General features: G+C 42.9%; 1 protein-coding gene across 2 annotated transcripts in view; it reads right to left on the reverse strand.

Annotated features, from left to right (window-relative positions):
- RGS17 (regulator of G protein signaling 17) overlaps positions 1-17,471 on the reverse strand; it is a 97,198-nt gene extending 79,727 nt beyond the window's left edge. For both annotated transcript variants that reach the window (XM_075923168.2, XM_075923167.2), the window contains exon 1: positions 17,331-17,471. The gene's annotated coding sequence lies outside the window, so the exon portion shown is untranslated. The remainder of the gene's footprint in view (positions 1-17,330) is intronic.
- Positions 17,472-27,982: the final 10,511 nt, after the last annotated feature.

Below are 27,982 nucleotides of genomic sequence, written 5' to 3' on the forward strand. Positions count from 1 at the left end.
AATCCCTTCCTCTTCTTTTCCTCATCATAATCCAAAGTTTCACAATCCATTCCTGCTCACAACCTCAATGGCATCTTGCAATTTGGCTCCTCTTTCTTATTCATTCCAACACATGCAGTTTGTGACAAAATACTGCTGTTTCTTTTTTAACATCTTCACAATTTCACTGATAAAACCCAGGTCTACCCACTGGTCAATATCTAACTCATTGACCTCCCTCCCAGCTCCTGCTTCTCTGTGAAAAATATTTGTGCTATTCTGGTCATCTCAATGCTATCCTTGTGCTCCTTCCCTACATCAACTTATTTTGACTTTTTAGACACTTCAAAACTTCATTCCTGCCTAACTGTCCATTCTGGACTCTTTTCCATCACATACCTCATGCTCTGCCACATTCACTTGCTTTAATACTACTCGTATTTCTTTCTACTGCTCTGAAATCTATGCTGTTATAAACACTGCCCCTGAAGTGTGGAATTGCTTACTCAGCTGAAAAACTGGGGCAGCCAGTTCTGAGGTGGGCCTCTGTAAAATCTCCCTGTAGTTTCTTTCTCTAAGTAATTCAGACTCTCAGCTCAACATCAGCAACTCTTGCCTTTGGATGTGAGTAGGAAGACAGCTGGAGAGACAGAGGCAGAAGGCCCAGTCTGAATTTGGCTAACGGTGACAAACATTTTCTAAGCATCTTTGGTATGGCTATGAAGGAAACAAAGAAGGAAGCATCTGCAAAATCTTTAATAAATAAAAGATGTATTCCATTTAATGAATAGCCTGCTTAATTCAAGCTGCATTCTCCTGGGAGCTGACTCAAGTATTTCCCGCTGTCAGGAAATTTCTTGTTATTTTTCAGAGAACATTGGTCAATTTCAGGCTCAACGGTCTTCAGCTGTGGTAACGGAACAGGATATGGAGGACATAGAGGGTCCCCCCTGCTTCAGTTCAGGCTTGTGTTGCTTATGGAAGTTGTGGAAATGCTGGCAGAAGTTTGCTTTGCAATTTGTGTTTTGGATCCATAAACTCCCTCTCTGTTGAAGGCTTGGGATCAATTTTCTCTGGAGATTCTCAATGCTTCATTTAAGGAGAACAGAGTGTTCCAAGCAATCTTAAGGAAATATATACCCTTCAGTTAAGAAACCATCTCTTGACACAGACAGTCTAGACAACTACATTTCTAACCTTGCACTCCCAGGTAAACTTTGAAGAAAGTTAGAGAGAGTAATGTCTCACCACATCTAGTTGTCTCTGAGTTCCATCTTGTCATTCTTACTGTATGTTGGCCATTGGAAGAGCTAGGAGGGACACACAGGTTGAATATGTTGTTTTCAATATGCTGATGGCACTGAGCTTTCTCTCCCCATTTCATCCTACTCAGAGGAGTGCTTAAGTTACTCTTATTGTAGACCTGTGGTTGGGGCATGGATGACCACAACCTGGTTGAGAGTCACTCCAGAAAAGACTGAGCTGATGTTGGTAGGACAGTAGAAGGAACCATATAGTATGTCAAAGGTCACTTGATTGAAGGTCTGTGTCCTCTGTTTGTCAACTGAGTTTGCAATTTAGAGGTCTTGTTAGAATCTCCAGATGATCATAAGGCAACACTATAACAAGCTGAAACTCCCTTGATAAAAAGAGAGGGACTTGTGGGAAGGGCATTCTTCATGAAGCTCATACATTTTAGAATTCAATGACCTTTTAGGTCATTCTTGTCAACTTATAGGTTTGCAGCAAAGGACGCATATTTGATCAGACATTTGGGGAGAATTAAAATTTGTGGAGTCTGGACGTTGTATTCTGGTTGCTATTTTGGGAGGGAAATGGCTTTGCTGGAATGTTGATGGAGAAATTACAGTTCTGCAACCTGACTTCTTTTGAATGATAAAGATTGTTAGTTCGCCTCTTCTGTTTTTGTCATAACTGAAATGTAGTTTTCTTCATTTAATTATCTGTCAAGGGTATAGAAGACTGGATTAGGCCTTTTTGAGTTTGTGTGTGACAATCAATGCGATAAGTAGTAATATGGGGCATGTATAGAATCCGCCAATTCACAGAAAGACTCTGTATTAGCTTTCCATAGTCTATAAAGTAGCAGAGGGAACCAGACAGAATGGATGGTTTGAAAAAGACTTGACAGTCAATGGATACATTGACTTCTGATTGTCCTGGCAAACAACTGAAGAGTAGTAGATGTATCCTGTAGAATGAAATTCCAAATGAATGAAAAGGACTTCAAGGATCCCAACTTCCAACGTTAAGTCTTTTCAAAGACCTCTGTGGAAGAGGAGAAAGGCTGCAATAAACCCACTTATCATTAAGAAGAAAGTTTGGATACTTGGAGTGACATTATCCCAAAATCCATTATAACATTTTTAGTTGTTAATGTGATGAGATTCTGCTTTATTGCTCTCTTTGTTGGGTTTGCAACATCTTTAATGGCTGTTTAAAACATGTGATCTATTCAACTTTCATGAAGCCAGCAACAGTTTGCTAGCATAAGTTAATTTTATAATTTGATCAGAATCCCGTCTGGCTGTGTGACATCTAAATGTCCTCCCAGTTTGTTTATACTTCTATTTTTTAAAATTATTTTTGTTTATTTGGAACTTTATTGTTGCACAGCTGGGAAACCATATACAAACGGCAGATAGTGCCATTTATTTCTTTTCTAACAGGCAAAGGTAAGCGTCATATTGGTCTTTTTTTGTATTTTATCTGATGTAGTAACTACCTTGATTATGTGCCAGATTCTGCCACCTTTATGCATGTTAAATAGTTACATTCACATACATAATAATCAAATGGATTATTCACAGCATAAGGTACTACCTCCAAGTAAGAAAGGCAGAATGACTCTAATGTAGGGCTAGGCTGCAGTCCTCACTCACATTAGTGTGCACTCTCTTACCTGAATTGTCTCATTACATTCAATGTCACTATTCATGTGGGTAAATGCACAACAATTTAAGGAAGGGTTCTACAGCCTCTCTTTAAGTAAACAGAAAGGGCCCAATTACTCTTCCCATGGAAAAACCTGTGAGAGCTAACAAGGAGGAAATCTTTCCAAAACATTCCTTGCAGAGGACTTTTAGCCCTTTGTGTTTCTTTGGAAGTACATACTACAGGCCAAACTACAATCCCTATGGACCCTCGAGGATCCACAGAAAGCCTGTACCTCCATAGTAGTTCTGTGTCCCAACTCCTCATCCCGGGGCAGCACAGTTCTAGCAATCGAGATTTCTTCAGATGACAGCTGCTATTAGAAAGCCCCTTAAAGTGCATCCCCACTGTGTAAATGGGGGTGGGGAGAGACTTGTGGAAATGTAATAGCTTATTAAATTTTCATTTTAAGGGCTAGTGGGTTTAGGTAGGGGAATGCTATAGCTTCCCTCTTGCATCACATCCCTTCTCCAAGTACCCCACTCTCCCATAGGACTTGTTCATCCACTGAGGGCCTTTTTCATGGTTAAATGAACAGAAAGGGTGATGCTGTCAAAGGGCCTCAGTCAACAGTCTGTTTAAGAAGGCAAGGGCTGCACACAGAGGTTTCACTCCACCACTCAGAAGCATGCCTGGGTCAAATGTTTTCTAAAGGCCACCCACTGGAAGCAGGCATGTTCATAAGATGTGATCTAAATCCACTGAGATGCCATCAGCCTTGTAAGACCAAATTCCATAGGAGCCAAGTCATTCAACTCCACACTGGATGCATTCAGTACCTTTCAGGGCTTGGTCCTAACACACTCTATGGCTACCTCTACCCAGGGATAAAAAGCCCCAAACGGGCCTGGGTCAGGTGATGTAGCTCAAGTGGGTGTGGACTCTTTTTTTCAGCATGCTTTTTCCCTGCTGTGTAAATATTTGGCCTGGACTGGAGCCCAACCTCTATGAGGGTACATCTACACATCAGCATTATTCTGGAAGAACTGACGTTATTCTGACAAACATAGTCCGCGTGTACACAGCAAGCCATTATTTTGATATGATGTCAAAATAACGTCAAGCTAGAGGACTTACTCCAACGCCTGTAATCCTCACAGTATGAGGAGTAAGGGAAGTCAGAGGAAGAGTGCTCTTTCTCGGACTTCCTGCTGTGTAGACAGCGGCAAAAGTGAAAATAAGCTATTTTGACTTAAACTATGCAATTGATATAGCTCACGTCGTGTAGCTTATTTCAGCTTTAACCCTGCTGTGTAGATGTGCCCTGACACTCTGCTGTGTCAGGGTTCCAGAACTCAGGCTCCGGTTCCAGTCCAACCATCTACACAGAGGGTTTTAGTCCTGAAGCACAGCACCCCCAAGAGCCTCAATCTCCATCCATGCTCCACCTGCTCTGAGTTGGCAGAAGTGGCAGGGCCAGGGCCACCAGTCCTCAGTGCTGCCTGGATCATGGCACTGGGCTCCCCTTCAGCCCATGGAGTGTGCTCCAGCATGCTCTGGTGGTGAATCAAAAGAGCCAGGGACTCTCTGGCCACCACTGTTGCTACTCTGGTGACAGCAGCAGCCAGAGCCCATCCCCTTAGAATTGCCGGGCCTCTTTGCTCTCCCCTCCCATCAGTAGCCCACGCTGCAGGCAGCAGGGCTGACTGCCACCACAGGTCCGGTAGAAAGGTGTGCAGGGGCCAACTTCATGCCCTCAGAAGGAGTTGGGCCTCCAGCAGAAAGAGCGGAGCTGCAAGCAGCCTGCCCTCAGTGCTACCCATAGCACAGTGCTACCCTCCTCCCCCCCTCCCGCTCAGCACTCAATGCTGTTCAGAGTGGCACTCTGATGCAGCAGCAGCGAGCTCTGTGCCCCTTTGAAATACAGGGCCCCAGTGCAATTGGCCCCTTTGATTCCCCTCCCAGCAGGTCTGGCTGCAGGTCTTTTATCCCTGTGTGGACATACACTAACACACCATAGCACACTCTGAAACAGTCACGAACCTGCTTGCCTTTGGACATAACACAGAAAAATCAAACGCTAGTTGTTTTAACTTTATGTCATGACTGGATGAAAACCATAAATGTTAGACCCATGGTAAGTCCCCTGTCCAGCAAAACGCTGTGCACCCTGAGCTTCCCTGATTGTGGTGGGAATTGCAGATGTTCAGCACCTTATAGCATTGAGTCTGATAAAAGGAAGAAATGCAGTTTGCATTAAAAAAAAATGTCTGGGTTCCCATTCATTTGTTGTCACAAATAATGCTACTTTTCAGCAACCTGGCTGCTGCATATAGGGAAATCAGATAGATTTTTGTAATTATAAAGCTGAATTTATCACATAATTGGTGACTTCTACTGTATATAGGGAGATAAATGGCACATTAAAGACATATTGCAGATATATTTGAGCATAAGCTTTTGTGGGCAAAGACCCATTTCGTCAGATGCCCAGGACAGTTTATGCCCAAATAATTCTGTTAGTCTTTAAGGTGCCACAGGACTCCTCATTGTTTTTGCAAATACAGACTAACATGACCACCCTTTTGATACAGGGAGGCTGCTTTTCACCCAGGGTTTAGTCCAGTTGGATCAGACCCCATATGGACTTTCAAAACATCAGCTAGCTTTATGGATGCAGTTTTTAAATAATTAGAGAAAAGCTACAACTATGTCTTCAGTGGGTCAGATATCCAGATAAAATAAATCTAGAAGACTTAATAGGTCCTTCAGGACAGGGGGCTGGCCATGTGGGGAGTGCAATAGCCAGCGCAGGGCCTTGGCGATGTAGGGGGCTCAGGGCAGGAGGCTGAGGTGTGTGGAGGGCAGGTGTCAGGGTGGGGGCTTGAGTAGGGACTCAGGGCAGGGGGCTGGAGATGTGGGTGGTGCAAGAATGAGGGTTGGGAGGTGAGATGAGAGACTCAGGGCAGGGGGCGAGGAGAGGCTCCAGACAGGGGGTAGGGATTACAGGAATCAGGCCAGGGGTTGGAAAAGGGGGGATCTTAAGGGAGAGGGAGGGGGGCTCATGGCAGAGGGTGAGGAGGACAGTGGATGCTGGCTTCTGCCTGGGGGTGACCTGGGGCAGTGGAGACTGCACATCCTGCCCACTGTCTTGTGTCTGGAATAGGGGGCTGCACACCTGCCCTCAGTCTTCTCTGGGGGCTGGCCCAGGGTCAGGGGGAGGTAGTGCCACTAGCTTATCCCTAGGGGCTGGGCTCGGGCAGGGGGTGGGGTGGGTAAGGAAGTTATATAGGACAGCCACACCAGCACTCCCCGGTCCTAGTCTGGGGACAGAAAAGTGTAGGGGGATGCATAGGCCAGCTCTCTCTAGGCCCATTTCATTGCCTGGAGGGAATAAGAGCATGCAGGCCAGCCTCAGAGGCGCTCCCTGGGCCCAGCCTGAGGAGTGGTGCTCTCCTGGCCCAGCCCAGGGGAGAAGAGCGGGAGCAGAGCGGGTCAGCTCCAGCAGTGCTCCCTAGGTGGGCCCAACGAAAGTGGTGGGTGCACTCCACAGTCCAATGGACACACAGATGCACATTTCTAAATATATAGAGATAAATTGTTAGAACTTAGCTATATATCAGTTACTCTAGTCTACTGTAATCCATTTCTAGCTGTGCCATATATATATTGCGACTGCAATATTACAGGACATTCTATCACAAAAGCTTACAATGAGGACAAAGGAAATTTGAAGCATATTATATTACACATAAATGTTCTGAGGCTAGGACAGATCCTATTCAACTAACTTTAATTGTCATGGGGTTGCCTTCATTAAAAAAAGAGGGAGATCAGAAATTAATCACAAAAAAGGCAGATTACGTGAAAGAACTCAAAGAGGAGCTGAATATCCTGACACAAACACAGCAAGTATCACGTTATCTACTGTAAAATTGCCAGTATTTATAGTTTAATCCCTAAGTTACAAAATGTATAGACACACAGTTATGTGATCACAAAAATTTGGAGGCCCGTAAGTCATCTCCTCACTATGTATTTTGATTTGAACATAGGTTTTCAATTGCAAATTGATATTTGCTTTTTCAAGTTGATATTCAGGTTACATGAGATGAAAAAGTAAATATGCTGAATGAAAATGGTTGGTGTTTTGTTCTACTTAATTCCGAAACAATTGAAACAATGTGGTGAATGGGGAGACACAAGGGTATTTACTTCTCGGGAAATCCTTTTGCTTTGTTTTTAACCGGGCCTTTTAGGTATCTTAAACTATCTACAATGTTTTTATACAGGGAATGTTTGGTGGTATTTCCATACAGGGAGTACTGTCTAATGAGACTGGGAGCCAAGACACTTGAGGTGAAATTCTGTCTCTAGATAAATCAATGAGAGCTTTGTCATTGACTTCACTGGGGCAGGGATTTTACCCCAGGATTGCGTTGCTTAGTCTGCCATTGCTTTGCTCTGTGATTCTGGACAATCACTTAACTTTTCTGGGTCTGATTTTACCCATCTGTCAAATAAACACAAAGCTGTTTACTATGTCCCAGAGGTGCTGTGAGGAGTAATTAATGTCTAAAAAGTGCTTGGAGATTCTTTGATGAAAAGGTGATACTTATGGGCAGTCTTCAATATTATACTACTAATATATTCTGTTAATTCTGAAACCCAAACAAATACCAATACAGACATTAGTACTAACCATCTGATTATTTAGTAAATACTGAGAACATTTATAAAAAATATATCATGTTCAAAAGTACTGCACTGTCTAGAAGAAGGCTCCTTTCCTCTGGGTTAAATATTTATTCCTTTTGTTCTGCCACTGATATTTTCCTGTTGCTGTTTTGCTCTCAATTTTTAAAAATCTTCTTGGTTTCTCTGTAGCTTTTTTCAAATGCTCATGAAATACTGCTAAGTTTTACATATCTCATATCTCATACAATATCATTAGGATTCCTTTGGTTTGTTAATCAGACTGACAACAGATCACTGTGTTTTGTTGTGAAATGAAATGCCTGACCCAGAAAACCACCAGTAGAAGCAAGGGCACGTAAAATATACTAACTTGATTTTCACACTGCATCACACACATACAATATGTCACTCCCCAATCATAAAATATAATTCTCTTCTGCTGAACATGCTTAAACAATTCTCTCTGCAGTCTTAAATGAAGGACTCTGAAGATAGAACATAAAATCATAACCATTTCTCAAAAGTTGTGACTACAAAAAAAGGGATTAGTACTATAAACATGTCTTAATCAACTGAAAAATCATATTTATCATCTGAAAGTCAAGAATATTAAGACCTAAAATACAAAGGGACAAATACTACCACTTTCAATGGGCATGTAGATAATCTAATGGGAGGAGAACTACTGCATTTCCACTGCAAAGAGGGTAAAATGGGGAGAGACTGAGTAGAGGGACTTGATCTATTCATGTTGCAACAGAACAATCTAGATCTACCCTGTGCTCCTCACCATGGCATATGAACTTCTCAATGGTTCTCTCTACAACTATGCAGATTGGGCTCGGTGCAAGTGAGTGATATAGACATAGCCAATGGGTTTTCAAAAACATTAATCCACCGGCTAGCAGCCACCCCAGCCTCCCCCCCCCCGCCCCCGCTTGCATGAGGTTACTAAGCACAGTTACCATTACTACAGCACCCACGTCTGTGGACTGGTTGCATTACTGGTATAGCCAGTGTATGGAGGATTGCCCTCCACAAAGCACATTTACTGGGACTTGTTGCAAAATTCCAGGATTTGGCCTTTAGTGTAAAATAATCCAATGTTACATTTGACAGTTATTATCCTTGGTTGTGGTATGCTACTTACTGCTACAGTTAAAATCTGTGAATTTCTTAGCCCAGTTTTTTATATTAGGAAGACAAGTTAGATTTATAAAATGTTCTGAACACATTTAACACACTACATAAAGATGAAATATTATTACCAGATGTGCAGCCTGCTATATTACTGCCACATTAAGTCCTATTGGTTTGAATCTAGGTGCACAAACATTTTTGTATCAATTTTTAAACTATTGTATGACTGAGTGGCAAAAAATACCTTACATGTCTATTCCCCCACAATATTAGGTTTTGAAAATTGCAGATTATTATTGGTGTTTTGCCATTTCTGAATAAATTAAAACAGCAAATATACAAAGCTCACTACATAGCAAGTACCGAGTAACCAGGAATAAATTTACCACCTTACTGGGTTTTATCCACAAAAGCTCATGATCTAATATATTTGTTAGTCTCTAAGGGTACATCTACACAGCAGAATTATTTCGGAATAACTGAAGTTATTTCAAAATAACAAAATGCACATCTACATAGCAAAACATTATTTTGAAATAATGTCAAGATGAAGGACTTCTTACTCCAACTCCTGTAACCCTCATTTTATGAGGAGTAAAGGAAGTCGAAGGGAGTGTGTTCTTCCTTCGACTTCCTGCTGTGTACACAGGCACCAGAAGCCGAATGAAGCTATTTTGATTTCAGCTACGCAATTGACATAGTTGAAGTTGCATATCTTAATTTGACTTTTGCCCTGCTGTATAGACATACCCTATGGTGCCACAGCACTACTCATTTTTGTAAAAGTACAGACTAACATGTCTATCCCTTTGAGACTTTTCACCTTACTTATGTTCAATTTAATAGGGCTATGCATGGAATAAGGTATTATTCAGTGGGCTAGAACCCCAGCTGAGATAATTGGCATAGGATAATTGATTTGACAACTATGTACAGAAGCTGAATATCTGGTACAGTGTGAATAAAGATGGCAGAATCAAGACTGTAATGATTTTGAAATAATGTGAACTTTACATTGGATGAGTTCATTTCAGAAAGTGAAGGCAACAAGGTAATATAAACACTAGGCAATGACTAGACAATTTATCATACATTATGTATTTTCTTTAACGTAAATACGCAGATCAATATGTAGGTAATGTTTTTATTGGTCAGAGACAAAGCAAGAAAGCCAGGTAAGCCTACTTGCCTCAAGCCTGCTGTGTGCCTAGGAACATGTGACCAGGCATCATCATCCTCCTGTCTTTCTTCTCAACACAAACTGCTTGGAGACCTTCTTCTGGTCAAACACTTTGTGCTTATTTACAGTGTTCTCCCCACACCTTTACAAACTTGTGCAGGTCTGTATTTACACGCATGCAACCCTTAGCCCATTCAGCCAAGGAGTGGGGGACACATTGTGACTGTAAGAACAGTAGGATAATGGAATGGACTGCCTATGGAGACTGTGGAAGCTCCTTCACTGGAGGTTTTTAAAAGGAGGCTGGAGAGCCATCTGTCTTGGATGGTTTAGACGCAACAAATCCGGCATTGTGGTAGGGTGGTTAGACTAAATAACCCTGACAGTCTCTTCTAACCCTACAATTCTAGGATTCCCCCTGAGAACTCTCTCCTGGCTTTGACTCTCAAAAGCCTGTGGAGGTCTCTTCTCTTTTTCCTGATCATTTTCTTCCTATGATTGTTCTACTTTCTCTCCTCAGCCTATCCCAATCTATCAGTAAGGCACAGTTTGGCCTCTCAAATTTACTCCCGGGCGATTTAATTGCTGATCCAGTGATCTGACTGCTAGTATAGCTACCTTTGTTCAGCACTCTGTCACAGAATGGCCAAAGAGTTTTTGAGATCCCTCCGAGCTGCAATACTTAGGCATGATGGTGCTGAGTTAAGGATACCATTCAGCCTTTATCCATAATTTCTGTAGTTCAGTTGCTTTGTCTCAGACTCTTTAATGTTATTTTACTGACACTATTCAGTGATAAACAGAGTCTTTGCTATACCCAAGGCTAGACCTATTTATAAAAGTGACACTGACTATGCCTGTTTCATCATGTTTTCCTTCCTAACCATTAAAAACGACTCGCACACAAAATGACAAAGATTTCTCTGTCAGAATTCCAACCATATTCTATTTTCCTAAAGCCAAATGAAAATGAAAGCCTGCACAGACTCCTATTCAAATAATGACCCAGAGGGAGGGAGAATATTCAGTAAATTTTATAGCAGTATGTCATGATGGATCAACAGTTTTTCTTTAAACAGAGCACTCTGGTTTTTCTGGTCTACTCCACACTTTTTGCTCTGACTGGGTGATGCTAAAGGTTCGGTAACTGCACATAACTCCCCAGCTAGACATATCTCTGACTGGTATAATGGAGGCTCAGTGGGCATAGAGCTGCATAGTTAACTCTTGGGCTTCTCTCACCACAGCTGCCTCCTACCATAGGGAGTCCAGGGTGGGAAGTCCAGGGGTGCCAATGAGTGGCTAGAGCACACAGTGCTCCTGCTAACCCCAATTGGTGGATAATCCTTTGTGGACCAATTCCAGCTGGCACAATTTACAGTGGCCCCCAGACTGTTCTCAACTGTCAGGGCTAGGGTGAGCCTATTATCCTCTCCTCCTCCCCCCCACACACCACCACCGCCGCCGCCACCCACTTTCCTGAGATCACTAGAACAGCACAGCAAAGAATCAGACCCAATGAAAGTTTCACCCTCATTTCTCAACATTTTACAGGAATTGAGAAAAAAAATCCATGTGTGTGGGCATTAGAAGGCCCTGGACAGTTCCATATATAATTGTTATAATACACCAGGTAGCATGAAGATCTGATTCCCCTCTTATTGACTACCAACTAGTACTAATACTAATTTGGAGACAAAAAAATTACATTTCTACAGAATTATAGTTGAGAGTATGTCTTCCTAACTTAAGGATAACAAAACCCCTAAACCATTGCAGGATGTTTTAATCATTCCAAAACAAAGAATTACAAATCCAGGAACTGCATAATTAAGATTGCACTTAAAAGAAATCCAGTCATATGAAGGGTGAGAAATGTACAATTAAGGCGCCCAAACAAATTTAACTCAGCTCTGTAATGATGTCATGCAATAATCATACCATTATGATTAAACCATTGTAGTAGTTGTGGTCTCAGATTCAATTAAATTGCTCTGGAGACAGATTATAGTTTTTTAACCCCCTCCCCCTTTTCTGGAATTACAACAAGACAGAGCTAAGGCCATAACTGGGTTCCATAACAGTGCATTTCTTACCTTAACATGTTGGGATTTCTTTTAAATGTAACCTTAATTTAGCAGTCTCTGGATTTGTAATGTGTGATTAAAACATCCCTGTAATTTTTTTTTGGTCTGGGAATTATTAGTAGCAAGCAGGCTGTAATGTTTTGTACATGTTAGTTTCCGATACATACTCTCAACTTTAACTCCATTTTAACATTGACCTTTTTTGAATGGGCATTTTCTTAGTTTTAAAAAATGAATAAACATTTCATATATGAAAACTAAACAAGATACCTAAAGAGAATGCTCAGAGAGAGCCCATGCTCTTGATGCACTTTAACAGATTACCTTAGTCATCTGCCCCAGTAACCACCCCATCAGAACTGTCTCTGCACAGAGGAGCTGAGATTGAAGTGCTATTGAAAGCTGTTTAACCTCTGATGTACAAAGGAGCATGCAAACATTAAATCTTTAAATAGAGACACCTGAACCAAGCAAGCAGTGAGAACTCCTGATATATGCATTCAGTCTCCCTCATACTGCTGACCAATAGAATTATTCTATGCAAATTTACTGCAGAGGCATGGTGATGATTGGTTGAGTTATCAAAAGCCATAGTAGCCCCAATTAAAGAGCCACCTGAACTGTTGCCTTGGATCTGTCTGTAGCCTATATAGTCCCACCCTATTAACCTCTAATTATCTTGATTGCAATTTATTTTCCTCAAAGATAGCCTATGCACAAGCTTTAAATTAATGTTAACAACAGAGGAGGATTTACAGTGAAACATACCATGCCCTGGCAGAGCCCCCCACCCCCAACAGCACAGGGCTTTCAGGGCCAGGAAGTCCAGCACCAGGTCCTGCACACACTCCTATGCAGGGGGTGGCCACTCTGCAGAGGTGGTGGGGGGAGGGGTTGCAGGAGACCAGGGAGACTCACCTGCAGGCGGCAGCCTCAGGAGAGCCAGCAGGAGGTGACGAACAACATGAACACCAGCTGGAAGGTTTTAGAGGAGCATGGGGCAGGAAAGGTTGTTTTCTTTTATAAAGCACTCTTATTCAAAGCACTTTACAATAGTTAACTAATGGTACAAACAATATTTGGAAAGATCATTAAGTGGTCCAAAGAGATCCTCAGCAATTTTCAAGTAGTCCGTTTAAAAAAAAGTAAATTCTACAAAAACAATTAAGGTACAGCACTTTATTTTAATTTACTTTTTATTACTTACAATATAGGAGGAGGAGGAAGAAAAAGGAATGAAAGATGGGTGGGGCAGGAAGAGTGAATTTTTTTTCTTGGAGGGGTCTCCGGGGGACCCCCTATAATGAAGCTGAGTACAGGACCCCACTAACTCTCAATCCACCACTGCTTAACAACATGGAAAGTTTGAAGTGCCTATGTTATCTCTTTCTATATATAAAAAAGTTTTTCCTGCTGCGCAACAGAATGACATCATTAGGCTCTCTGGCCATGAAAGCAAAAGTGGACAGAGAGAAGGAGGATGGTGAGTGTAGCGAGCAGTGAGCACAGACCCCTAGTTTCATTATTAAGATAATTCAGCACAAAGAAAGATTGACATAAGGTGCTACAATTTGTTAAAGAACTTAGTTTTTAATTATTTATCCAGAACTAATTGGATTCATTTGTAAATTCTCAGACAATTTATTATAAATTCAAAGAGTAAGCACTATAAATATGGAGAGGATACACTGTATTGATCATGTGAAAAAGAGGTTGTATTGATCATGTGAAAAATAGATTTCTTCCTTTGGTGTGATAACCACACCTCTGTAATTGTTTCATTGTTTAACTTTCATAACACATTTTTCATGTTCAAAGATCTCTGAAGTAGGCAAGTGACAAGGCCCTACTTGTTATGATAGTGGGGAGAGGCTAATGATAGATGAGCAAAGAGGGAGCACTGAATTTTTTGCAAGCCATCCTAATGTCTAGCTGGCTTTACTTTTAAATCAGCTGGTATCTTCTCTCCTATGTCTTAGAGTGCTATTTGCTTTAATTTCCTCTTCAACTTTTATGAGAAGAGGATTCCAGCATCTGGGCTTCATCAAGGTTTTATTTGTTAGAGAGGGTATCCATTCAGATGAGTTTCTACTATACTGCCTTGTGCTTCATCCATGTTGTTTCTGCAGATAGTTATGTTCAAATGTCCTATGTCCACGGCTGTTGGCAACCTAAGAGTTCCTTTGCAATACTGTGGCTATAGGTTATGATACTCCTAATTCTTCTCAGGTGAAAGATAAATTGAAGGACCCCTACTTGTGATCCTATGGCACGATTGGCAAGCATTTTCCTGAGCAAGTGTGATCAACTCTAGTGTTCCTCATGTATTACCCGCCTACCACCACCTAAGTCCTACTTTCTGGTAGAAGAAGTTCTATCAGAGGGCCTTCACTGTTGTCTTACTTTTTGGTAGAAGAGGTCTATCCTACTTTTCAAATAATGTAGATTACACAATGAATCATACTTTAAGGCAATCAGCAACAGAGCTGTGGTCCAATATAGCATGCATGTTGCATTTAGACTACTTGTGGAGAAAAAAACCCCCAAAACAATAAATACTCCCCTGTGATCCAGAGACACAGTGATTCAGGTAACAGGACTAGCATAGAGAATCTTTTAGCGGATTGCCAGATCTAAATTTAGTCTAAGCCATTAGTAACAAAAAGTTATTACTGAGCTGCTATTCAATAGTAGATTATTAACTGAGTTGATGATTTCAGGCCAATTTTGTGTATCCATATCTCTCACACACAAATCAAGCCCTCATCACTGCAATTCTTATTTGTAGTCTCAGCTGCAAGACTAAGGATTGGCAAGGTGGAAAACTGAACTGTCTTTGCATCCTAAAGGTGACTTCTGCGTAAGGGCTCAGGCAAAGGGAAAAGGCTTACACTACTTGTGCTATCCTTACTCTGTGGAGAAAGAAAGGAAACTATTAGACTAGCACCTTTAATAAACACAACATTTATTTAATGTACATTTTAAACATTTTCCATGTTGGCCATGGATTTATTGTATCTGCCTTAGATGTGATAAATCAATCTCCAAGAGTGCTCCCATTGATGCTGGTACTTCATCAAGGCAAAGAGAATACCCTAGAGCAGCTTCCATCAACCTTAGTGAATGCAAGATGCCACAGGGAGTATGTTGACTTCAGCTATGCTATTTGCATAGCTGAAGTAGATCAATGGTGCAGGTAAGTGTAGATATGAGACTATAAAAACTTCAGAGCTGGGACTGGATCTTTCTATATATATGGATGGTGCCCTGCACATTTGAGTGCTGATGAAATTAAATTAAATTATTAGCTATAATATCATTTTAGGATACAATGTTTCTTACAAGCTTAAACAATGGATCATTCCTATTCATTTACTAATAGGTGCTAATAGATATCATGATGACACTAATTATGTATCCTGTAATGTGGCTGAGCACACTAGCTTCCATTGATATGAATGGGAATTAACTTCCTTTTAAAAAACTTATAGAAATAGGCAGTATGTATGTATGCTTTTATTTTGCACAGTTATTATATGTTAACCATAAAACCAATGCAGTTACTAAATGTTTCTTCTTACATTTACCAGCTATTTAAAAAACAATTACATCTATTATTGCATTTGAGAATTCATCCATTTTACCTAACTCTTGATTTAAAAATACTAAATAAGTTTAAAGGTGTGTGTAATATATATATATATATATATATATATATATATATATATATATATATAAATAAAATACTATGCACCTAGTCTGCAAAGTTCTTGACAGGATAGCCGAAATCCTTAGAAATGTGTAAAATAAAAGATCCGCTCAGTACTGGAAACCCCAACTTCTAGTTATGCCTGTTCTAAAACCATGATAATGATGGTATGATGATGGGCACTCTAGAAATAAACTAGATTGACAAGAGTGCTGCTTTTCTTCAGTTTCCAGTGAGTTCATTGTTGATGAGGATAAGAACTCATGGCTTGTGATCCTGAATTTTAAGGGCTGCAGAGCTGCTAAGGAAAACCAAATCCCTCAAAAACAACCTCCACTGGAAACGAACCATTCCTCACAGGGTCTCCCTTGAACTCTCTCCCCTTTGGGCAGCGGCTGCCCTGTGTCACAGAAAGTCCTGGCCAGAGGCTAAGGGCGGTGGGATTCATGTGCTCTCCTTCGCCAAAGCTTTTGGCTTGTGAGCGCCTCTCTGCTGAGCGCTCTCGCTGTTCCTAACTTGGTGCCGGCCGGGAAGGCTCTGCTATTGCTAGCACAGCCGCCGCTCGCTGCCACGAGCCAGCCTCCTACCTCCCGAGCCACATTCTAACCATCTGTAGCCGCCTGCTTTCCCCCATAGGCTCCGTCCTTCCTCCAGCCTCACATGCTCCGACATTTTCACACACACACACACACGCAGAAAAGCAGGGGGAGAAGAATCCGGCCAAACCCCAGCTCCCGGCTGATGCCGCAGAATAACGAGGGGGGAGGATGGATGGGTGCCATGAAGGGCTATGGAGAGGGTGTAAAGGGAACCCAGAACTCAGCCTACCGAACGGCAAGGACGGTGCCTATGAGGCAGCTCCCCGTTTGCCCTGCACCGAAGCAGCACCTATAGACTGCGCGGGGGCCTCGTCCCTATATCCCCCCCCCCCCACCACACACACACCCCGGCCAAAAGCTTTGCGATACCACGCACTGTATCGCATGCCCCTGTGCAGGTCTTACGGGGAACCACTTCCATTCCCAAGGAGCCCAGCGGGTGGTTTCTAAAAGGCCAGGGGCTCGGATGGTTTCAAATCAGTACAAATTGCACGGGCGCCTTGCCCTCACGCTCCTGCCCAGACCTGAAGCCGCGATAAGGGAGCCAGAGGAGAGGGGCAAGAGGAAAGGTACGAGCCCCCCACAACACACGCCCAGCCTCCCTTTCGCATCAGCACAAGGACATTTCCCGATATCCCCCCTCCCTTCCCCCAACATGGTAGGAACCCCCCTCCCTCCCCGCCTGGATTGATCAGGATTCCTTGATGCAGCTGATGCACAGCAGCAGCATCGCTCCGGAGCCACAGCCCGGGAGCCGAATACGCGGGGAGTCCGGCGGAGCCCTCGCCAAACCCCGCGCTCCCCCGCTTTGGGGGCATCCCCTGAGGGGAGCGACACTAGCAGGAGGGCCCCCTCCTTGCAGCCGGGCCAGCGCGGCGGCCCCCGCCACACACAGGAGCAGTTGCGCTCCCACTCCCCCGCCCGCCCGCCCGCCCGCCTCTCTATTCCATGCACCAGGCTCAAGCAGACATGTTGGTGCCATTCAGCAAGGTTCAGGTTCAGATAATACATAATGCGAATAAAGCCCGCTCTGGCTTACCCACCCCCGCCTGGCTGCGCGTGCTTGGCACTGAGCGATCCCGGGGAGCGGCTCGCGCAGCTGGTCCCTAGCGGAGCTGGTTTGCTGCCATCCGCCCAACTTCAGCACCCAGCCGGCAGGGAGAGAGAGCTGGGGGGGAGCGCGAGAGGGAGGGAGGCAGGGAGCGAGCGCACATGCGCCCTGCTACTCCGCTGGACCGAGCCGCTGGAGTTTCCCCGCTTCTCCCCGGCGTGACTCACCGCCAGTCCCCTGCCTCCGCTTCCTCCCCGGGGAGCTTGCCCGGAGCAGGCTGGCTGGCAACCAGGGCCCCAGGCAAAGAGCTTGGAGGAGGGAGTGGTCCAGCGGGGGAGCACCGGTGCTATCGGTCCTAGGGCTCTGGGAAGGAGGCTCCAGCCAAATATGGCTGCTTTGGGCAGGGAGAAACGATGGTTTGTTAAATCACCTGGCTCTGGTTTGGAGCGAGCCCAGCTGCCTTCCACTGGGACCTTGGCCATCGCACTTATTCCAGGTGTGCTGTGGATGGGAGGGCGGGGCAGCTTGGGACAGGCGCCTTCTTTTCAAGGTTTGAAAGGGAACGACTGTAAATGACATGTAGCTAAATGCAGGTCCAGGAACTAGCTGGAGTTACCCGGCATTGCTCGGGAAACCGGAGGAAGAAAATGTAGAAAAACAGTAGTCCATTATCTTTCTTTGAATGGTAGAAAAGTTGCAAAGATTTCTATAGGGATTAAAATATAGGTCCGAGTCATCCCTGGGAGGTGGTGCGGCCCCGGGTGGAGGGAAGGTTACACACGAGAGGGGCGCCCCAGCTTGCACCCGGGCCTGCAGGTGTTACATGGGGCAGGGCGGTGCCCGAGCCGTTATGCGCATGGGGGTCGAGGCACTGTGTACCGGGGGGAGGGGGAAGGGTCACTTATGTAACCTCGCGGGCAGAAGGGGGCGAGTCCTGGATGGCGCTGGGGGCCGCATCCGGCGGGCACGGGACCTAGAGTGTGAGGGGCGGCCCCTGGTAGCACAGCACAGGGGGTTACTTTTTGATTTTTACAGCTTGAGCTTGGGCCCAATTGGGTCCAAAAGTACCTTAAAACCTTCTCCTGGATAAAGGTTATCCCATGCAAAGTTTGGTTGCGGTAGCTCTTATAGTGTCCAAGTTATTAGTGCACAAACATTCTCCTTTATATATTAGATTCTCAGCCACCTTCTCTCTCATGGGTAAATACAGGATGCTGACAAGCTCTACTTGGATCCTGCTTGCTTCTGTACCTTAGCCTGCAAATTGGGCTAGCCAAAAGAGACAAAAGATCTAGCTGCTGAGTGCCTGGTGCACACACAGAAGAAAACACTCAGATCCTGAGGCACTTCCATACAAGTGACACAAAAACCATCTGGATAACTTTGGAATTCCATGCAGTCATGTTCAAATGCCTGGACAGACAACCAGTGTGAGTGCCCCCCACCGAAACACAAATCCAAGACCATGATTCACCTCCTCACAGAACAATGGTGCCAGCATCTGGATTCTGCCAACTTTTTGCCAACTGTTCAAATTTCACTGCTTAAACAGAGAACACATTTAGTCATTCTTATTGTACCTTACAAAATCCATCCCCTGATGTGCCAGGTCAATCTCCCCACAACAGTTCAGGTCTGGCATCTAGGTCCTACAGAATCCTGTCACAAATGCAGAAATTCTAACATCAAAATAGAAAACCAGTGTTCTTTCTACTAACCAACCAAAACAAGCTGAATCCCAATCTATAATGGCATAAGAAAAGCCTTTAATTTTGCACCTGTATCCTGCTGGTCCAGCTAATTTTTGGTTGCATATCTCTCACCAATACACTTCCCTGTTTAACATCTATGCAGCTTTTCAAGTGTCCACTAGAATAATCTAGAACCCAAAATATTGTGGTGGAACAGTGTTTCAAATACTGAGTAAAAAACAGGCTAGCTCTTCATAGGGCTAAAATAAAGGAAAGGTAAGCAGCCCAGGAAGATTAGCCCAACAACAGTATAACCATCAATCACTTTTTCTTTTAAAATAAAAAAAATGGACTAACTATAGCCGAACTACAGACTAACTCTACAGCTATACTAATAGAGAGGTAGCTGTGTTAGTTTTTCCTTTTGTTTTAGCAAGATCAGACTATGTTGCACTTTAAAGACTAACAAGATGGTTTAATAGGTGATGAGCTTTCGTTGGTCAGACCCACTTCCTCAAATGATCTGAGGAAGTGGATCTGGCAACGAAAGCTCATCACCTATTAAACCATCTTGTTAGTCTTTAAAGTGCTATATAGTTTTTCCTTTTGTTTCTACAGCTATAGTAATCATATGCCCTTGTCCCTGCACTCTGGGAAGAGGCACTTCAAACACCTAATGATGAGAGCTAAAGTCAGTCAGAGCCATGCCAGGGGAAAGCATCATCCCACACCAATGTTGGGACACAAAAAGAAGAGAGTGATGTATAGCCAGTGCAGCGGGCAAGGTGGTCTATGCTGGCTCTACACCAGTCAAGGCTTCCCCAATCCAAGCTGTTCCTATTAGGTGCTGAACACCTTTAACTCCACTTTCAATGGGAGAAAAGTGCTCAGCATCTGCCAGGAGCAGGCTCTGGGATTCAGTGCAATTAGGCCAAGCACATAGTTCTGCAATCCTTTACATTCCTATCTGTCCTCATATGGCTGTATTTAAATTGATCAAGACCAGAGAGATAGGATAGCTGTACTTTGTAAGGGGTAAAGGGAGTCTGCACTGCAGATTGTCTGCTCATCCATAATGCAGGACCACAGCCTAAAAATGGTTTATGCTTAAACTACTGTCAATCTTTGCCAAGACTGATCAGAATCACTGACAAATTTTAACTTAAGATTGGATGTTTGTCTAAAAGACATGCTTTAGGAATTATTTTGGGGAGGTTCTATGGCTTGTGTTACAAGAGGTCAGACTAAATGTTACTTTCCTGGCCTGGAAAGCTATGAGTTCATGTTTATATCCACAGAAATCAGTAAGACTTAAACGCATGTGATTTCCTGAACTGGAGCCTAAATGAAGTTTGCTGATACGTTCCTCAGGAGGGGATCTATGCTCTGACAGATATTTTGAAGCTATGAAAGAAAAGTTTCCCACCTGCAAACTTGGTATTGTTATAGGAGGTATGTGTGGTAATAGAATTTATGCCTAGGTCGGCGTGAGGATCGTGCAGAGACAGACCGCACATGGAGAGTCATGGGGGTTCATGTGCCCTCCCCCCTTAATGCTTGGCTTGTATGGAACATGTTCAGTATCACTGCTGAAACCAGCTCCTTGGCTATCAGCAAGCATGAGTTTTCTCAGGGGTAATGGTCAATGGAGGGAAATGGAGGAGGAGTTTTTATTCACACATCTGCAGAGGAAGCTTCTAAATCTTCAAGCTGTACATATGGAAAATCAAAAGTGTTGACAGTTTTGGTGTGACTAAAAGACTTCATCTTTCTACATCTCCCTTTATGCCTCCCACAATCTCTAGCAAATCCACCCATCCGTATTTACTCTTGTTCCATGCACACATACCCTCACCTCCTGTGGTTCCTCATCTCCCCTCCTTATGTCCATCTCTTTCATTCACTCTCCTTATATTTCTTTAGATCAGTGTTTTCTCCAGTAACTGAAAGTGTATTTTTTTCAAATTTACAAGATGTAAGGACCAATGAAGGGTAAGACTGTGAGGGTGAAGGTGGGCTGTATGTTTTCTAATGTGCACTGTTTTGCATGTATCAATCTTAACTGTGCATATAAAATGATGGGATTTAAATTAGCTGTTACCACCCCAGAAAGAGATCTTGGAGTCATTATGGAGAGTTTTCTGAAAACATCCACTCAATGTGCAATAGCGACGAGGAGTCCTGTGGCACCTTATAGACTAACTGAAGTGTAGGAGCATAAGCTTTCATGGGCAAAGACCCACTTCAGCTTATGCTCCTACACTTCAGTTAGTCTGTAAGGTGCCACAGGACTCCTCGTCGCTTTTGCAGATTCAGACTAACACGGCTACCCCTCTGATCAATGTGCAATGACAGTCAAAAAAGCGAATGGGGTCTTAAGAACCATTAGAAAAGTGATAGATAAGACAGAAAATATCACAAATCAACTATATAAATCCATAGAATGCTCACATCTTGAATACTGTGTTCAGTCTGGTCACCCCATCCCCCCCAAATATATTATATATTGGAATTGGAAACGATACAGATAAGGGCTACTAAAATTATCAGGGATACGAAACTGGAGAAGAGATTGAAATGACTGGGATTTTTCAGTTTGGAAAAGAGAAAACTAAATGGGGATATGATAGAGGTCTATACAATCCTGACTGGTGTGAAGAAAGTGAATAAGGAAATGTTATTTAATCCATTATGTAAGACAAGAACTAGGGATAACCCAATGAAATTAATAAGTAGCAGTTTTTTTTTTAAAAAAAGAAGGAAGTAGTCACATAACATATGGTTTACCCATGGAACTCTTTTCTGGGAATGCTATGAAGGCCAAAGCTATAAAGGCCAAAGCAACTCCGGTCATCTGAAGAAGTGGGCTGTGCACACGAAAGCTCATGATACCATCTACATGTTTTGTTAGTCTATAAAGTGCTACCAGACCATTTGTTGTTTTTTAAGTTTATTCTGTACAGACTAACTCAGCTACCCCCTAAAGCTATAACTGTTAGAAAAGAACTAGATCAGTTCCCAGAGAACAAGTCCATCAATGATTAACAACCAGGATGGGAAAGAATGAAACCCTGTGTTCCAAGTGTCCTACCGTCTATCTGTCAAAAGCTTATACTGGAGGATAGGGGATGGATCACTTGATGATTGCCTGTTCTGTTCATTCCCTCTGAAACACTTGGCATTGGCCAGTGTTGGAAGGCAGGATACCAGGCTAGATGTACCATTGGAAGTTCTTATGTACCATATGGAAGTTCTTATGTAAAAATTATTATAACAAAATGTGTAGTACAGAAACTCCCCAAGATAATAACCTTCTCAAGATATCATTGATGTGGGATTAAAACCTTGGCAAATGCATTATAAAAATCTTGGCCTACTAGGAAACATATTAATATAAGTCCCCCAGTGACAAATCTAGTATTTTGGAGCAAAATCACACATAGTCAAACAAACATAGTTCATAGTTCCTGTAACATGCCCCTCACTTTTGCCTCCAGCCAGGAGTGACTGGTGAAGAAGGATGCAGGGGGTGCACTGACAATGTGACCACCTCCCACATGACTTCTCCTTACATTATTTTGGGGAAGCCTGGGAGAATGCCCCCTCCACACCTCTTCCTGCCCCCCCCCCCCAGCAGCTGGTGAGTTTGGAGGGGCCAGTCACAGCTCTCCTTCGAGTGACGCACCAGTAGCCTCTTTCAAAAGAGCCTCTTTCAAAAGATCGCGTCTAGACTGCAGGCGGATCTTTCGAAAGAGAAATCCGCTTTTTCGAAAGAGAGCACCCAGCGAGTCTGGATGCTCTCTTTCGAAGACGGCCTCTTTACATTGAAGAACGCCTTCTTTCGAAAGAGGAACTTTTGAAAGAAGGCGTTCTTCCTCGTGAAACGAGGTTTACCGCCATCGAAAGAAAAGCCGCGTTCTTTCAAAATAATTTCGAAAGAACGCGGCTTGAGTCTGGACGCAGGGGAAGTTTTTTCAGGAAAAGGCTACTTTTCCCGAAAAAACCCCTGAGTCTGGACACGGCCCTGGTGTGTGGGGCGGTGGTGGTGGATGTCAGACCCCTGCTGCGGGCACCAGGCCACCCCACTAGTCTCCTGGGCTGCTCATAGACTCTGGCTCCTTAGCCCTCCCTCCTGCAGTGTTTGGGAGGGCATGGTCCCTTGGACTTCCCTCATGTGTTGCCAGTACCTCCAGCACATCCCACTTAGCATTGCCCTGGGTTACTGGAGACTCATAATTCAGAGAGGCTTTCACCTGAGTTCTCCTCTCAGGTGGTGGTGGGGAGGGAGAGGAGGCACTTTGCCTCCAACCACTCACTTTGGCCACTGTTGTGCCACTCTCTGTTCACTTCACCACTCTGATCCCGATGGCCCTGTGCCTTCACCTTCTGCAGCCATCTGCCACCGTGACCTCCTTGTCTCTTGAGGCGCCAGAGCTCAATGCAGGAATCTCACTGTTTGTGCAGGCTGGTCTCTTTCTTCCACAAAAACAATGTCCCAGAACACATCTAAGCGTTTCAGCTCTAAAGTTGTCACTTAAACAGAAGACTCTATATGAGTCTAATCAGCTCTGTCTTTAAGCATTGGAGAGGAGCAGCTCAAATAGTATATGTGATTCTCAAGCAAACCATCGAACAAAACACTGGTCCCCATCCTCCTCTCTCCTCTGGGATCTGGCTTTTCAAATGAGGGAGATGGCCACTGTCAGGACAGGCTAAGTGCAGTTCTGCTGCCCTTTACTCACACAATAAGGATAACAACATTTCATTACCCATCAGTCAGGTGATTTATAACTCAATACCAGCCAAAACTGATTACTTGGACAACACACAGTGATGTAAGTAGTTGACAATTGGAGGGTGTAGAGGTATTTGGGGGAAGGGACATAGGGAAATCCCAGCTTTAGATCATATACTACATATTTTCATGACTCTTCCACTCCCCTACACTCCATTACATGACTTCCCTTTCAGGCCCTCTTCAGACTAGTCAATATTTCTATAGCCTGTCTATCTTGCTCCTTTCATATCCTAAGTGCTCCCGTGTACCTCATTACCCTGAATCTCCTTCCATGTCTTCCTTTTTATATTTGTGAAACATCTATGGGATTACGTTCTCTACACTCCCCCATCAGGTTTTTGTTGTTGTTTGTTTTTGGTTTTGAACTAACTTCACTGGCACTCTGAAGTATTTATAGAATGTGTTTGATTTTCTTTTACATTTTAGAAACATTAGAAATATTAGTCCATGAATGGAGATTATTCTAAAAGGTTAAAAGGCAAATGATTAGACCACCCAAATTATTGTTTTGATTACTATTCCTATTAGGATTTTTAAAAAACATTATGTTCAACCCCTCAAAAAATGGTAAAAACCAATGGTGATTATGCTAGAAATAAAGCAGAAAAGAGAAAATCTGGAACTTGATCAGAAAGCTGTAACCTTTGTTAATGCCCACAACACTGCTTTCAGTGTAGTACAAAATGAATAACTGAGAGAAATAACTGAAGCACTGACTGATTATATAACCTTACATCTCTTTAATATCTGGGAGCCAGAGACAGCATCACAACAACTGAAAAATGCTAATGTTATCGATAACATCTACCAACCAATGGACTGAAAAAGGGCTGTGGTAATTACAAAAGTACCAGTATATCATTACTGTTAACTTCATGCAAACTTTGGTAACTGGCATCTCAGGAAGTTGCCAGTGGGTTATTTTCATTTTGATGCTATTTGCAAGGATTGTGGGTATTTTCTCTGACTGTCAATTGTATACTGCTTCCCATAACCAGAGTATGAAAGCATCTTTCTTGTAAAATTAGTAGCAATCATGTATCTAGTGGACTTCATAGGGTTTCTCACAATACTTCCTATATGGCATAAAACTTCTGTCTGAGATAGGGAATTAGATTTGTTAAAATATGTATTAATCTGCTGTTTTGTTTCAGGTTTTTTTTCTTAGTTGGACAACATTTTTTGGGTAGGAAGGGCTGATGATGAGATGAGCATCATTCTTGTAGTGGAAAAGCCATTTCCTAAAGAAGATCACACCCTGGATTCACTTAACTTCCTCCGGAAGCCTGAGAAGGTTGTTTCTGGGTTATATGGTTTCCCCCACTGATGTCTAAATAATTTACATGCTCTGTCACTAGTGTAAGAATCTATTATTGTTGCATCCCTAATTATTTGAAAGATAACTGGACAACTATTCAAAACTCATTGAGGTTTTGTCTGAGTAAGAATGGAGTAATAATGAATAGGAATTTCTGAATTTGGCCTAAGTATATTCAGGAAATCCCTAAAGCACGTGCCTACTTTTAAAATAATAGCACTGATGTAATATGCTTAGACTTTTGCAAGGCATTTGACTTGGTACACATGACATGTTGATTAAAAACAGCTAACATGGTTATATTGAAAGTGGCTAACTGACAGGTCTCAAAATATAATTATAACAGGGAATCATTGCTGAATGGGTGTGTTCTGTGGGGCCTGCAGGGATCAGTTCTTAGGTCTATTTTGTTTAACGTTTTTATCAATGCCTACAAGAAAATATAAAACCATCACTGATAAAATTTGCAGATGATATAAAGACAAATAATAAAAAGACTGATACAGAGAGATCTGCATTGCTCCATAAACTGGACACAAGAAAACAACATGGCCAAATACAAACAGCAAAGAATGCAGGCCATCCTTGTAGGACTGGGGACTCTAACCTGGGAAGCGGTGACTCTGAGAAAGGGCTGGTGGCCATAATGGATGAGCACCATGCACTTGCCCCCAGTGTGATGCTGTGGTCAAATGGTGTAATGAGATATTAGATGTATAACCTGGGGTAGAAAGGTAGGACGACTACATTACCTCTGTATTTGGGGCATATGTGACCTCTGTGGGAATTCTGTGTTCAGTTCTGGTGTCCAGATTACAAGAAGGATGTTAATACACTGGATAGGGTTCAGAGCAAGACCCATGAAAATGATTAAAGGATTAGAAAGCATTGCCTTATTGTGATAGAGTCAAGGAGCTTTGTCTATCTAGGTTAGCAGTTCATTTGATCACAAATTATAAGCACAAAAACTATATGGGGAATAAATATTTGGTGATATGCTCTTCAGTCTAGCACGAAAAAGTATAAAGAATCCAATGGCTGGAAGTCAACACTAGCCAAATTCAGAATGGAAATAAGTCAAGTATTTTTCACAGTGACGGTAATTATCCAATTAAACATGTTTATTAAGATTTGCAGTGAATTCTGCATTGCTGACCATTTTAAAATCAAGACTAAACGTTTTTCCCCACAAGATGTGCTCTGCTTCAAAGAGGAATTAATTCAGGAAATATAGCCTGTGTTGTATAGAATATCAGACTGGATGATTGCAATAGTCTTTTCTGACCTTATAAAATATATGAAATATGCGTATCTCTCATTGACGTCTATGGGTTTTAAGCACATGCTTAAAGGTTCTTCCTGAAGAGGGGTAGGGTAGAGCACATGCTTTGATATGCCTGGAGGTCTGTCACAGGATAGCTGGCCCCTGAGAATGGTCAGGCTCTCATCCTACATGTGATAGGCTCTGCCAAAGAAAAAGGATCAGACAAGATCCCTCTGAGGATAAATAATTGCCTAAGGAACTGGATACTAGTTAATTAGTTAAGGAACACCTGGGCCTTATAAAAGGTTATGTGGGATCTGAGAAGTGAAACCACACTGAGGAAGAGCCTAGGGAAAGAAATCTTTGGGGAGCTGGCAAGGAAGCTGCTCCCAGGGATGTCTCCCTAGAGAACAGAGGCTCCCGAGTAGAAGAATTTTCCCTAGAAAGAGGAAGTTTCCAAGAGGAAGCACGAGGAAAGGAAACAAAGGAAGAAAGTTCCTAGTGGGGAGAGGTTCTGAAAGGAAGGAGCTAGGAATCCCAAGTCTCACTGGAGTCTGGAACTATGGAAGGGCTTCTCCAGGTAGCAGCAGATCAGAGATACTTTCTGAGGAAGAGTTGCTGCAGTTTGGAGACCTGGTGCAAAGAGCAGAAACCCTTTCCCAGGAGATAAGAAGCCCTGACTCCAGAAGAAAGCATTGTCTCAAAAGGGCCTCACTGAAAAGGGCCCTGGATATAAATTAGGCTGATGGACTAAGATTAACTCAACCCCTTTTCCCTATCGGTGGGGCACTGGCTTTAGCTGTAGTAAAGCAAGTTATTTTATTTCATCTAAGGGTGATATTTCAACCAAGGCAAGAGAATTGAATGGAAATGAAGAGCCTAAAATAATGAGAGAAATCTAACTTCATATCCAGTACTTTAGCCCATCTCTCTCTTATCCCCCCCCCAATTATTTCCCCAAAATATATATTACCCTTTTGCTAGTGGTTAGCAGCAGCAACAAAGGCCAGATTCAAATAGTGAAAAATCTTTCTTAAACAAATGCCATTGGCTTGAGCCTCACCCTGAATTTTTGATATCACTAAATACATTCCCTGAATACCCCCAAAAGACAATATTTCTCTGTCTAGTCACTGAATCTGTGTGTGGAACAAGGAAACACAGCATTAAAACTAGGGGAAAGTAGCAACAGTATCTGCATGAAAGATAAATAAATAGTCCCCTAGGGTTCATTTGGCATTAGTTAATTCACTCTGTTCCTCATCTGCTGGCATAATTATCCAATTGGCAAGTGTCCCTTTACCATGCCAACTCCCCCTGTGCCAAACCCCACTCAGTTTGGGGTCAGTGATAGTGTGGTGCTACAGTGTGGAGGTGTACATGGGCAACAGGCCTGTCTCCAATTCTGAATCTCCTACTTATGGTGACTCTCCGATGAGTCAGAGGAAGAAGTCTGGGTCAAAACCTTATCCTTCGAAGCTCTGTCTGTAGCCATGTCTTCCTGTTCGCCAGCAGACGTGAATAGAAAGCGCTCTACATTCTCTAGAGCTTTCAGCTACCTATGGGAAATAGA

The sequence above is a fragment of the Pelodiscus sinensis genome, chromosome 3 (assembly GCF_052426305.1).
Source record: "Pelodiscus sinensis isolate ZL-2025 chromosome 3, ASM5242630v1, whole genome shotgun sequence".
Classification (NCBI taxonomy): Eukaryota; Metazoa; Chordata; order Testudines; family Trionychidae; genus Pelodiscus; species Pelodiscus sinensis.